Source organism: Lutra lutra, chromosome 10, assembly GCF_902655055.1.
Source record: "Lutra lutra chromosome 10, mLutLut1.2, whole genome shotgun sequence".
NCBI lineage: Eukaryota > Metazoa > Chordata > Mammalia > Carnivora > Mustelidae > Lutra > Lutra lutra.
Window position 1 is genome coordinate 57,333,352 of NC_062287.1, and position 12,423 is coordinate 57,345,774.

General features: G+C 56.2%; 1 protein-coding gene across 4 annotated transcripts in view; it reads left to right on the top strand.

Moving 5' to 3' along the window:
* Nucleotides 1–2,007: 2,007 nt before the first annotated feature.
* The window catches only part of ARAP1 (ArfGAP with RhoGAP domain, ankyrin repeat and PH domain 1), a 61,033-nt gene continuing 50,617 nt past the window's right edge, over nt 2,008–12,423 (top strand). For 2 of the 4 annotated variants that reach the window (XR_007120867.1, XR_007120868.1), the window contains exon 1: nt 2,008–2,154. The gene's annotated coding sequence lies outside the window, so the exon portion shown is untranslated. The remainder of the gene's footprint in view (nt 2,155–12,423) is intronic. The other 2 variants (XM_047690854.1, XM_047690857.1) reach the window with 1 other exon arrangement.

Consider the following 12,423-nt stretch of genomic DNA (forward strand, 5'->3'; position numbering starts at 1 on the left):
TCCCCAAGTGCGGCTGGGGGGTGTACGTGAGGTTGTTCCATAGTGTGTTCTCTTTTGTATCTGTTCATCATTTTACTCATCCGCTGGCCTGTCCTTGTTGCCTGTTCGCTTTAGGCTCTTTGGCTACTTTTCAGGGCTCTGAGAGAAGTAGGTCTGGCCGGGGGTCAGGGGTCAGAGGGTGAGGTTCTTCCATGTGACCTTCACCCTAAGGCCCCACTGGTACAAGCTGTGGAAGTAGAGGGTCTGACACTATCCAGTCATCACAGAAGGAAGGCAGAAAGGTTCCTGGGTCTCAGACCACATGACTGTGGGCCTCAGAATGAAGATTGGGGGCAACATGTTCTGGAGGAGGAAGGTTGGGGGTTGAGATGAGGGTCATCAGACTTCAGTGCAGTGGAGGGACCAGGTTCTGTGAGTCAAGACTTACCAAGTCACTTTGAATACCTCAGGCCTATGTTAACAGAAAAGGTAGAGCTCGCAGTCCTCTGCAAGTGGTCAGATGCCTGTCCCCTGGTCTTGTGTTCCACCTGGCTGCTTTCAAGTCCAGGCTTTGAGATCTAGAGAGGTGCCTGAATCTCACCTGTTCTCAGTGACCTCCAGGTACCCTCTGCCACCTAAGGGACACCCTTACTATCAGGATGGGAGGGTGAGAGCTCTGTGCTCTGGCCCTCCCTAGTGTTTTTGCACCCCATATGAATTTGGGGCTGAGAAGCTCTCTCCAAGGTTTGGCCCTCTCCTCCCCTCCTGGAAAGATACAGCCCATTTGGAATTGACTCTCTTCTAGAGGGGTGAGGTGGATGTCCCGTGCAGGGTAGTCAGGAGATTCTACAACTCTCCAAGACTTGGGTTCCCATCCCAGGCTTGCCCAATACTGGCTTTGTAACTCTGGACAAGTCCTAGAACTTCTTGGAGCTTCATATTCTAATCCCTAGCCTGGGGTGATGATTTTTGCTTTCAGGGAGAGGTATGAGGATTCAGATAAAAGGCATAAATTGCCTGGCACTGGGCTTGGCATGTAGTAGGTGCTCAGATTAATGACTCCTAATCTCAGAGCCAACCCCTGCGCCCTATCCTGGTGAGAGCTGTCCTTTCAAATATATCCACTGGGCATTTGGAGAAATAGAAGCGCAGAGAAATCAGGGCTTCTTGACTTGGCTGGCCTCAGAAGTGACAGGAACACAGGACCCAGGAATTCCTCCCAAACCCGGGGCCCTTATCTGTGTATGTGCTGGTAGGATGGGCAGACATCTTACCAATCTCAGCCACTGAAGGTGTCTTGGTGCCAGGACCTCAGGCTCTATACAGCCTCCTGCCAAGGGATCCCTCAGCCCTTTGACTGTGTAGGGCTCTTCCCCACCACGCTACCCCTGGGGGATGTGGCCCCCAAGAAGGAAGTGGGATATCATCAGAGAATGAGGTGGGGAAGGACATGCAGGAGGAGGAGGTTAGGGACCTAGGTCGTCCCGCCTCCAACCGCCCCTTTCCATCCTGGAGGTCTGGGACGCTGGGGCGGGGGGAGGTCTGGGAATGTGTGGCTCATTCCCCCGCCCCATCCCGGGGGTAGAGTCACCAGGAGAAGGGTGGCAAGAAGCTGGGAGACTCAGGAAGAGATGGGGACTCAGCGTGTGGGGAGGTTGGAGGTAGATTTTTTTTTTTAAGATTTTATTTATTTGACAGACAGAAATCACAAGTAGGCAGAGCGTCAGGCAGAGAGAGAGGGGGAAGCAGGCTCCATGCTGAGCAGAGAGCCGGATGCTGGGCTCTATCCCAGGACCCTGAGATCATGACCTGAGCCGAAGGCAGAGGCTTTAACCCACTGAGCCACCCAGGCGCCCTGGAGGTCTTCAAGAGACAGAGACGGACAGGCAAACAACGAGAAGGGCGGGGAAGACGCACCCACAGACCTGTTCGCTACGCGGGCCAGGCCCGCGGGCTCAAAGACTGCGACTAGGCTGGGAGGAGCAGGGGGCGGATCCCTGCCCCTTCCCCGCCCTCCCCCTCTCCACCCCTGGGCGTCACGTGGGGCAGGCGGAAGCACCCGGCGGAGTGGGCGCGCCGGACTGCGGCCGCGAGTTCACTACAGAGGCGTGAGTCAGTGGTGGCGCCGGGACCCTGACTCCCCGGGTCCCCGCGTGGAGTCTTCGCTCAGAACAAGTAAGTGCGGCTGCTGGGACTTCCCCGTCCGCTGCCCCTTTACCAGGTGTTGACCGGAGTTTCCCCATTTCGCAGAAGGGAACGCCGAGGCCGCGCGCCGGTTGTGCGCCCCGCGCCTACTTCCGCGGGCGTTTCTCTCGCGGCAGTGGTCTGCTCTCCTGTGTGGTGATGGGGCTGAGGGTCACCAACTGAGGGTGCTCGGTCGGGCCAGAGTCGGTCCGGAGGAGGGCGAACCGGCGGGTCAGGGGGCTTCCAGTTATTAGTCCTTTAGCTTGAACGTTCCCAGGAGCCGAAGCCAGCCCGCCCTTTGGCGCTTTGCTGTTCTTATCTGTGAAATGAAGGCTCCCACCTCCTTGACCGCCGAGACCCTTACCGCTTGGCACTTTCCTATGACCCTATGCCCTGGACCTGGGGCTCCAGTGACCTTGAGCAGACGACTTCCGGTCTCTGTGCCTCAATTCACCATCAGTAAATGGGGGCATGGCCTCCCAAGAGCTCCTACCTGGCCCAATTGCTGGATAGAGGAGGTGTGTGTTCACTGAATGGGGTCAAGCCGGGAGTGGGTTATTGGCGCTGGAGAGAGCAGGCTTGGAGTGCAGCCTAGGGGGCATGGGGTGGGTGTTTGGTCTAAGATCTCCAAGTGTGATTTTTGGTGTTGGGGAACTCTGATCAGGAGCGATCGCAGTACGGTCTGGCATATGCATTTCCCTCATCCAAAGCTCTTCTCCTGGGAGCTTTCCTTGATCCCCAGGCTTGGTCGCAGGGAAGGGGCGGGGGTTGGGGGGAAGTTGCTGCAGGGTGGTACAGATTTGTGGAGGTACTCAGGTAGGATTTAACTGTACTGAGCACCAAGGTCCAAACTGAGGCACCCAGGATATCTGTCTTTGGAGAGCGGAGAGTGCCCAGGTTAGGGGAAGACCTCCCAGCAAGCTCATTATAGGGTAGAAAGATCCCAGCAGAATCTGGAAGACAAGTGCAGACAGGTACCGAGATAGAATCAGGGACTGGGACTTTTGGAGGCCCAGGGAGGAGGAGATGACTGGAATAGGCCTTGGCAGTGAAGTGGCAATTAACAAGGATAAGGACCCCCCAGAGGAGAGCACAGTTTGTGCAAAGGCAGGAACTTTCGTGGTCTATTTGTGGAATGGAAAGGAGATGGGTATGGCTGGAAGGGGTAGCTGGGGCAGGATGCAGCGAGAACTCATCCCCATGTGTCCCATGGCTGGTTGGGGATTGCCTAGACCCTGGCCTGGGGGACCTTGCCTTCTCATTCACCACTTCCTCCCAAGAGTCGGGCACAAGGCGGTCATTCCAGGCACAGTCCTGACAGCTAGTGAGGTGGAAGTGGGCAGAGGTCACCTGGGGCCCAGACTGCCCCCAGGCTTCATCAGCCCAGCTGCACCCCCACCACCTCTTAGGCTCCAGTCATGCTTTTCTGTACCTGAAACCTCGGTCCTTTGTGCAGGTTGTTTGTCTTCCCCACCCTCCCTCTCCAGAATTTTCTCCCCATCCAAAAATCTGTGTCCTTTGGGACTTCACAGGTGGGTTGCTTATTGCCTCTTCCTTCCTCACCTTTCAATCCTTCCTAGTGTCACAGCTTGGGAAGGGTCTCCTTGGAGCTCTGTGTGGAAGGGCCTGCAGAGCCCTGGGGATGATTGGGGCTTGGGGTAGTCCCTGCACAGCAATCAAACATTATGTGGCTCTTCAATTCCCAAACTTCTTAGAGCCCCCATTTCCCCATCTGCAGGATGGGGTGATAAGCCCTGGTCTCATGCTCTACAGAGAGACCGCTGGGGCAAGAATTGGGCCTGAGAGTAAATCTTGTTCTCTGAAATTAGTTTGAATGAAGGAAAGAGACAAACTGGAGGGAAGGAGTCAGTTCAGAGAGGTAAGGGGCTTCTGAGAGTCCTAGGGGCTGGTGGTGGACTAGCCTAGTACTAAGACTAGGGCATCGGCTAAAGAGAAGGGAGTCCCCTCTATTCTCTGGGGCCCTCTCCCCTCCCCACCCCACTCTTCCTTTAGCCAAGCTCAAAGCCAGCCAGCTGATGCCCAAACAAGTAGCCTCTGTTCCCAGGGTGGGGGAAGGGGAGGCTGGCCCTGGGCTCTAGGCCCGCCTGTCCAGCGCTGACCCTGCCATGCACCCCTCCCTCCCGCCCTTCACTCTGGATCTTAACCCTTGGGAGCCTGGGGTGGGCCTTGGGTTGCTTGAGGGCTCATACCTGCTGCTCACCAGCTGTCTCCTCCACCCAACTTTAGGCTTCCAAAGGTTCTGTTGCAGGAGGAGGGATGCAGTAGGACATGAGTTGGAAATGGAGAAGGAAGGAGGGAATGGAGGTGGGAAGGAGACTGGAATAGATAGGGTCATGGACACTCAGATACTACTTGGCCCAGAAGCTTTTTTTCATAGATGGGGAGACTGAGGCCAAGGACCAGAGATCAGACCAGGATCAGACAGTGAGCCCTGGTGGGTGAGGGTCAGGACAGATCCGACCCCTAGTCTGGGCCCTCTTGGGGAAAGAAGAGGGAAAGGGAGGGAGTTCTGTTTGATTTGAGCACCTATCATGTTCCTGATGCTGTACATTTGCACTTGATTTAACTTCATACCATTCCATGAGACGGGGATCACTGCCCAGTAATATGGGGGGGGGGCAGCTTCAGAAAGCTGAGGAATCACATCTGTGAGAAAGATGTCAGTAAAGAGGCACATAGCACTGAAGGCACTATTATGTATGCTAACCACTTTCGTCCTCCCCAGACAGCCACTGAGTGGTAGAGGCAGGGTCAGGCAGGAGTTTCCTTTGCCTGGTTTGGCCTGATTTCCCCTCCCCCAGCTTGACCTTACCCCTTGAGCTCAGTCTAGGATCTGCTCAGTGAGGGGCTTTCTCTTGGGTGGTGGCCAAGGCGGCCTTGAGCAGAGTGTGACCCCAGCTGAACAGACCCCGCCTTCCCTGAGGAGTAGAAACCAGTCCCTTGGGTGGGCCCTCTCACCCCCTCCTCTGGTCTTAGTCTGGCTGGCCTTGGCCCCCTTTGTAGTCCTGCACAGAGGGGTGTTTCATATTTCAGGAAGGGGTTTTGTGCTAATGGGGCTGCTCCAAGGATCTGAACAGCAGGAAGGCACGAGGGACCCTCAGAGGTCCCCTACAAGTACATTGCCCATGGAGCTCAGGCCCTGCCTCTAACTCAACACCAGGCCCCCCAGCCCTGATCAGAGAGGACATCTTGTCCCCTCAACCCCCGCCCCCATCAGGCCCCCAGACCTGTACATTCTGATGAGGGCCCCGGGGAGGACAGCCCAAGGAGGCCAATGACCTCAGGTGTCAGGGATGACCAGGGGCTGGGGGAACAGTGGAGTTTTTCCTCTGTCTCAGCCTTTGGAACATAGTTGAGAAGGGAAAAGATCTGTCCTGTACTCAGGACATCTGCTCCAGACTGTTAGGGCAATCCGAGTGGCTGGGAGGGGATGTGGGCTTAAGTGACCAGTTCAGTAACAGCATTATTATTGAATGGTAGTAATAATAGTGGCACTGTGGAAGCATTTTTTTTTTTTTTTTGACTGATTTAATCCTCAGCAAGTCTCTTGGGGTAGGTACCATTCCCATTTTACAGATGAGGAGACAGGCCCAGAGAGGTGAAGTGATTTGCCTACAATCACCCATTACAGGGAGGAGCCGGGAGTCTGAATGTCTCCCCCTCCGTGGTGAGAACTCTGAGCGCTGGGAGACACCGTAATGGGAGGAGATCCAAACCCTGCTCTACTCTGGGAACTGCTGATCTGGGTGGCAGGCAGGGTGTGGAGGGCCACATGGTCATGTAACATTGCTGGCAGCCCACTGTGGGGATGGCAGGCCTGCCCAGGCATCCTGCTTGTAGACGGGGCCAACTGCTATCAATTTCTGAGCCCCCCAGGGTCCCGGCCCTCAGACAAGCACCTCTTGGAGGTCTGCTTGCTCCCCCTGTTCTGTCCTGTCCTCTCTGGGCTTTGTTGAATATGACAGCTCTCCCAGGCCCTGTTTTGCTGATGAGGAGGTTGAGGTCAGTGGAAGCTAAGGTACTTGCTTGTGGTCTCTCAGCCCAGGAAAGGGAGAGCTGGAAGGGATACCCGGGCAGAAGTTCTGAGGCCTGCATGCCTGGGGCCCGGTCAGGGCATCCTGGGCCTCTGAAGCCCTGACCTGCCTCAGATGCGGCCTGCGTGCCTTGTCACAGGGCCCAGGTCTTTCTCCTTGACCAAACCTAGTTCTGTTACGGTGCCTGGGAATTGGAACAGCCAGATGTCAGTGGCCGAGTGAACAAACCTGGGGAACATGGTATCAGAGCCATGAGGCCAAGAAGCAGGGACCAGCTGTGGTCAAGAGTGTGCTTAGTGCCAGAGGGGTCCAGAGGAGGACTCAGGCGTCAGAGAGGCCACCGTCCCCTGACCACAGCAGGGAGGAATGTGGCAAAATCCTCCTCCTTATTATCTTCATTGTTGTGAGGGCAAGGGGGAGAGAGAGGAGCACTGGGACCTCTCATGGCCACTCCTCTGTCTCCATTCCCAGGGGAAAGACCTAGAAGTTGCACGTGGGGAAGTCTGGCCTGGCGCTGCTTCCTTCTGGCTGGGCCAGTAGTGGAGTGGGACAGCCCCCAGGATGGGGGAGCTGCCCACTTCATCTTGCTACCCCAAATGCCTGGGTCTCCTTTGCTTCCTTCCCTACTGCCCCAGAGGGCACTGCCTTGCTCCTGGCCTTCTCTTCTCCCCTCCCCTCCTTTCCACCATAATGCCAGGCCGGGGCCCTGAACTCAGCTCCCCCTGATCTTCACAAAGAGACCAGGAAGCAACAGCTTCCACACCAGTCCCTAGGTGTGGACAGATCAGGACAGGAACGAATCAAACAGAGCAGGTAAGGTGGGGTAGGGGGCCTTCTCCATTCCTCTCTCTTCCCATCCATCCTCTCCCCACACAGAGCAGCTACGATTGGAGGATTCTGAGTCACAGATCCTAGGCATTGGGGATTCAAGGATTCCAGGGTTTTATGTGCTGGTGTTTCCTGGCTTCTGAATTTCCAAAATTCTGGGTTCCAAGAGCCTGGAAAGCCTTGAATGGCACTGGGTGGCCTCTGAGTGAGACCGAGTCCTGTGCCCCACCTTGGCTGGCTGGTGCCAGACAGACAAGGCCTGGAGCTTCTCAGGGTTACTTCTGGGGTTCAGTGGTGCAACCGGCCTCCAGGCTCTGTGTGCTCTCCACACCCACCATCCCCAGCAAGAGCACCCAGCTCTCGCCTTTCAATAAATCTGAGAACCATGTGGCGCCTGGCTGGCTCAGTTGTTAAGCATCTGCCTTCAGCTCAGGTCATGATCTCAGGGTCCTGGGATCGAGACCTGCATTGGGCTCCCCGCTCAGCGGGAAGCCTGCTTCTCCCTCTCCCACTCCCCCTGTTTGTGTTCCCTTTCTCACTGTGCCTCTCTCTCTCTGTCAAATAAATAAATAAAATCTTAGAAAGAAAGAAAGAAAAAGAAAATCTGAGAACCAGACCCTGGAAGGGAGACTAGGCGGTAGCAGAAGAGATAGCCATCTTGGTGGGGAATGGGGTGGGAACAGGCAGAGGCCAGGCAACCTCTTCATTTTCTGGCAGTGGGGCTGTCCTGCTGCATACCAGGATGGGGTTGAGGGAGGGTCCAGGGAGGGCTGATGGCTGGCTGGGTCTGAGAGCAAGGTCTGGGTCATGCTGATGGGTGAGCCAGGTCCTCCTAGGACCAACATGGAATGTAGCTCAGCAGGCCCAGGACCCGTCTTGGAGGGTCAGAGCCAAGCTCAAGGGCCGAGACAGACTGGTGGATGGAGACCTAAGCCTGGGATCCCTCAAGGAGGCACTGCCCCTCCTTGGGGGGCAGGGAGGCTGGGCCTTTGGCTCAGGGCCTTTGAATATTTTGCGGTGCTGCCACCTGCACCTGGTCCTGCTGGTGCCCCCTCTGAGCCTGTGGGCATAGCAGTTGCCCTCACAGGCCGTGGGCATGAGAACGGGAGCCACCTTTTGGGGAGGAGGCCTGTTCCCTCTTCTGAGAGAAGTGCCTTCCTCCTTGGAAACTTCTTGGCTGGTGTGTTCCTTCCTGGTTTGTGCTTCCCATCTCCTTCCTGCCACGCATGCCTCTGTGCAGGCACCATGCAGGTGCCCGGTGTGCCATGGGGCCCAGACGCATCCTCAGAGGACCTGGTGATTGCGCCTTTGTGCAGGTGTGGTCAGCGTTCAGCATCCTGGTGGACTGGGGTAGGAGGTGCTGGGCATTGCCCTCCTAGATGTGCGAGCTGGAGAAGGCTTTTATCCATCTGAGTGGATCCCCAGGCAGCCCACTGGGGATCTGCAGCCAAAATGCCAGAGTTTGTTCCCAAAACCAACTGTAGTCTGGTGGGGGAAAAGGGACCCCGGAGAGCAGGGCTGGGGATGAGGCTTTGCCAGATGACAGTAGGACAGCTTTGGGTGCCAGAGCCCCAGTTAAAGGCCTACCTCTCCCCTCAGACTGGGGCTCTTCCTCCCCCTTCTGTCTCCTCAGCTCTGAAGATGGGCATGCTGAGCCCAGGGAGCATCTAGCTGTTCGCAGTTCTGTTCCAGTTTCTGTTTCAGGACATGAACCAGGACACTCATTTGCCTCTACCGCCAGTGACCTGAAAACCCAGAACCCACATTTCTCAGTGAGGGGCCTGCCTAGCCCGGTAGTCGGGGCATTGCTGCGGTATCTCTGAGGTTCCCTGAGGGATCGGACCCTCTCACTTCTTCCAAGGAACAGGCTAGTGGAAGGGGGTCCAGTCTGGGGCACCTGGGGCCTGGCCCTGACTTGTCCTGGGGCCCTGGTTAGTTTAGTTTCTTGCACCTCTTTGGGGTTCACTTTCCTCTCTGAAGGAGGGGAGGGCTGGGTAAGGTGGTCCCCCCGTGCCTGAGGAGTGGATGGTTGGTGGGTGTGGAGCGCCAGGGGAAGGCAGGCCTGCGGTTTGGCAGGCAGGAGACTACAGCTATACCTGGTGGGCACTAGGGAAACGGAGGTGCCTGATGGAGGAGGCTGGAGGCCAGGTTCGAGCCACACTGTGGCCACTGATTGCAGTATGACCTCAGGCAAGTCATCACTTGCCTGGGAACTAATTTCCAAGTACAAAACTAGGAGATGTTCATTCATTCAGCAGATACTCACTGCCTGCCTGCCAGCCTCAGGCTGGATGCAGGGGAATCAGACTCTGGTCCTGCTTTCAAGGAGCGCCCAGCCAAGTCTGTGGTGAGACAGTCACAGATAATGACATCCCTGCATGATCAGGGCTGTGGCCACGGGAGTCAGAGACTGCTTCCTGGAGTAGGTGACTCTTGAAGTTGACACTTGAACTTCAAGTGAACTTGAAGCTCTGCCTTGAAGAGCAAGGTAGAGTGATGTTCTAGGCAGAAGGAACGGTATAATATAGCAAAGACCTGGAGGTCAAGTGTCAGGCAGTGCGAGTGGAGGGAACGAGGTGGGAGAGGAGTAAGTGGCAGGAGCCAGGGGTGGAGGCCTTTTGAACCCCACCAGATGACACAGAAAGTCATGGAAGGGGTAGACAGGGCAGAGGGGGTGGGGCTGGCCTCAGAGACTCCTGGAAGTCCGAGGAGGTTCTGACCTGCTCTGGGGAACAGTTGCCCGGTGGTCAGCAGTGTTGGGGGGTATTGTCTGAGAGTCAGCACTTCCTCTCTGCGGGTGAGGGCTCCCTGAGCAATGTTTATCAGGCCAGCACAGCAGGAAGTGGCTGGGGCAGCTTCAGGTGGAGAGAAGGGGGAAGCCCAACCACAGAGGGGGCCAAGGAACCTCAGAGTTGAATCTTTGACTCCTAGAACTCCACTGTGAACCTTGACACCCACCTCACCCAACCATCCCTCTCCTTACCCAGGTCGCAGGCCCCTGTCCCAGGCTCCTGACTGAGGTGAGCCAGGCCTTTGTGGACGTCCATTCCTCCATCCCTCCAGGGACCAGACACTTCTAGCCACTGGGGATAGGGCTGTGAAAGAGACAGCGCCCCTGTCCTCTGGTTAAGGAGACGGACAATGAACAAATAAATGTGTAATGCAGTAGTCCAGTGCCCCAGCAGTGGTACAGGCATCCAGGTCTGTAACCCCCCAGTGATAAAGCTGAAAGATGACACAGGGTCAGGGACTCAGGGGGCACATTTTTAGGCAGAGCGTTCAGGGAAGGAAGGCCTCGTATTTGAGAAAGTGCCTGGAAGAGCTTGGGAGTGAGTCATCAGATGTCTGGGTGAGCATTCCAGGCAGAGGAGCTCCAGGGCCCAGCTCTGAGGTTAGCACACACAGAGTGGGTTGGAATAACAGCGAGGAGACAGAGGCAGTGGGGATGGACTACACACAGCCTGTAGACCTGTGTGGCTGTGGTGTTTACTGAGGGAGGTGGAAAGTCACTGGGGAGTGAGAGCTGGTCAGATTTGGGCTGTGTTTTGAAGGTGTGCATTTATTTCTCACAAGTGTGCATGGTAGAGCTCTCATAATCCCTATTGTGCAGATGGTGAAACAGAGACTCAGAAATTTTATGAATTCCCAGTCTCCTATCAGCCGGCACTCCTGTGCACCTGCCAGCCCCCCACCCTGTGATCCATCCTGGAAGTGCCCTGCTGTCTGGACAGTAAGGGCAGATGTCTTAGCATTGGCCTTCAAGGCCCTTCTCAGCCTGTGCTCATGCTCCCTCTCTCTTGCCCACCCGACCTCCTTTGTCCTCCCTGCTCTCTGCCTGTCTCTGCACTGTCCCCTCCGAGGAGATGGAATAGAAAGAGGGGCCCAGATGCTGGCTCAGATGCTGGCTCCTGTGTTATTTTAGGCAGGGTACTTAACCTTTCTGAGGCTTAGTTTCTTTCTCATCCATAAGGTGGGCTAAAACCACTCACTTTCTAGATTGTCATGAGGGTGATATAAAGCAGTCCCCACACTGTGTTTAGCACAGTGCCTGGCAGATGGAGAACCTTCCATAATCACCACCTTTGTTATTTTAGGCAGGGATGGCCAGGCCAGGGTAAGTGGGTGAGAATGTTCTCCGTGAGTTGGAGAGGGGAGGCCGAGTCATGGAGTCTTCCCATCTTCTGTCTGACTCTGTAGCTGGGAAGGCTGAGGTCACACATCACACTGGAGGCCAGAGACTGTGTGGCTGGTACCCGGTCTCTGTCTCCTTGCCAGCGCCCACCCTGCCAGTCTAATCACCTCTACCCCGGGGCGCCTGGGTGGCTCAGTGGGTTAAAACCTCTGCCTTTGGCTCAGGTCATGATCTCAGAGTCCTGGGATCAAGCCCCACATCGGGCTCTCTGCTCAGCAGGGAGCCTGCTTCCTCCTCTCTCTGCCTGCCTCTCTGCCTACTTGTAATCTCTGTCTGTCAAATAAATAAATAAAATCTTAAAAAAAAAAAAAGAGTTAATCACCTCTACCCCATCAACACAGGTAGCTTCCCCCTTTTGGGTGTTAGCAGCAAGTGGTCTGCTTATCTTCGGGCTTCTCCATTCCAGGGGCCACCTAGGGAGAGGGAGGCTCAGGTCCCTGCCCTCCTAGGCTGCTAGTTCTAGGGTGCAGGTGAGCCAAGTATCTCCTCCCGGGTAGGTAGGCACATCAGGTTTGGGGGCAGCTCAGAGAGGATGGAGTCAGGTGGCTTTCTGTCCCTCTCCCAGACCAGGGCCAAAACTAGCCCTCAACCCTTCTGAGGGTCCCATCGTGTGACTGGTTCTGTCCACTCCGGCTGCCTGGAAGCCCATTGCCAGCCCCATGTACTCCCACCCACTATGTGGTCAGCCCTGTTTCTTTCTGTTTCTGCCTCATTTATAGTGTTAAGAGGCCCCGCTGTCCCCACCACCTCCTGCCATAGGGAGCAGTGGACACAGGAGGATCTTGCTGGAGTCACCCTGTGGCACCTCTGGCCCAGCCCTGCCTGGGAAGTCCCCAGCTGAGGACGAGATGATCTATGCCTGAGGTCAGGGAACCAGACCGAGCCCTGTGTGCTCCTGCTGGGAGTGTCCCAGGTGTCACGTGCTGCGCCTGAACAGTGAAGGGCTGGGGCATGGGGAAGGTGGGTGTGGGTCAGGGCTGTGGAGTCGGGGTTAGGTGAGGAGCTCTGCCTTAGGGGGTGGGGGCAGGTTACAGGGTAGGCTGCAGGGGTGTGTTGGCTGAAGGTGGTGCAAGGGCTGGAAGCAGGGAGGAGGGCCCAGAGATACAGGCCTGCAGGAGAGGCCTGGGGAGGATGGGCGCAGTGGGGATGGAGAGGGAGGTATGTGTCAAAACTAGGTAATGAGGA